Here is a 1,518-nt window from a genome sequence, read left to right as displayed (position 1 = left end):
CTTTTTGTATCCCCTTCTGCCTTTTAATTTCCATTTTCATCTTGTGAAGATCACCTTTTGGAATTTTTTCACTGAGTATCTGTGAATAGTAAAGTTTCTTTGTCTTTTAAAGAATATTTATTTTGCCATCATTCTTGGTAGTGCATACTGGCAGGCACTACCCAGATCCCTCTTTTTCTATGAAAGAGTTATTTCCTGCTGAGAGTGCATCAAGCCAACACAGTTCAGCTCTTGGCCCTCTTCAGGAGTCCTCTAACCCAAGGTAGCACTCTTCGCCTTTGGCAGCGCCATCCAATGACTAAATATCATAAGTGTATAACGGCCCAGCCCACTACACCTAACTCAAGACAATGCTGAAGGGATATCGCAGATTCAAAGACGAGGCGTTCACTGAGACTTCACCACAGGTCAACCCTTTTCTCTATTCAATCGTGCTTCCATTCTTCTGCAAATGTTCCCCAAAGCATTCCCTAACATACTCATGATACTCTTCTCTGACTTAGAATATGTCTCCTGAGAAAGCCAACCTAAGACAGTTGGTGTCAGGAGTGGTCCAAGATGGGATTTATAATTTATAATTTGAATCACAGGGCACATGACTATCAATGAGGATCCCCCCTCAGTGGTAGGTGTAGGACACACAGACCTTGGCACAAGGTTACAGCGCAGTAGTTAAAACTTTCATCAGTAATGAACTTGGGTGGTATTCTAATGTAAGTATAGTGGTTAGTATAAGGTTAGATACTAGTGGGTAAAATGTATCAGGCATTTGAGAACTATGAGGGAAACAGTAACCTCAAGGACAGTGACTGTTATTGTTAACTAAGACTGGTTCTTTGAAAACAGCAAAAAGCTGAGAGTGGGTCTAATAGTAAATTCCAGAAGCCCTCTTTGGTAGCAAATAAAGAAGCTTTTATCTCCTGCAGTGAGAGAGCAGAAAAAGCTGAGGAAAAGGCCCAGTACTGAATCCTAAGTGTGGCAGAGCTCCAAGAGATTAACTAGGAAACCCAGTTCGGTCGGCTACGCAAAGGTCAAGGTGCTGGATCAGAAGGAGAATCTGATGCAGGGGGAGGATCATCAGGTTTCAGTTAAAAACAGGCAGAGCACACACTGGAGGCAAAGAATGTGGGATGATTTGTTCACAGAGGAATGGAATCCAGAGGGCATAGCAAAAATAAGAGGCAGAGGAGGCTAGAAAGAAAGTTCATCAGGCAAAGGAAGGCACAGCTCGCGCAGCAACCAAAAAAAGGTGGGATGTGAAGCCGGGAGATTTAGGGGAGGAAAGGTTTCCAACAGAATTAAGCATGAATTTGCCGTTTGAGTCAATTGATCCAGTACCAAGCCTGGGAGTTCATTTTCCTCTTCCTTTCAGATTTCTCCTTTTTCTAAAAAAGTAAAACTGAGGGGGCCTCCCCTATTTTCCTTCGCATTCCCTTGCTTTTCTTGCAGATCTTGTTCCCAGGAATGGGGGGGGCCACCGGCAGCTGCAGGAGTGGGCGGGACAGGGGCGGAGCGAAC

The sequence above is a fragment of the Callithrix jacchus genome, chromosome 3 (assembly GCF_049354715.1).
Source record: "Callithrix jacchus isolate 240 chromosome 3, calJac240_pri, whole genome shotgun sequence".
NCBI classification, from domain to species: Eukaryota; Metazoa; Chordata; class Mammalia; order Primates; family Cebidae; genus Callithrix; species Callithrix jacchus.
This window is presented reverse-complemented; position numbering follows the sequence as displayed.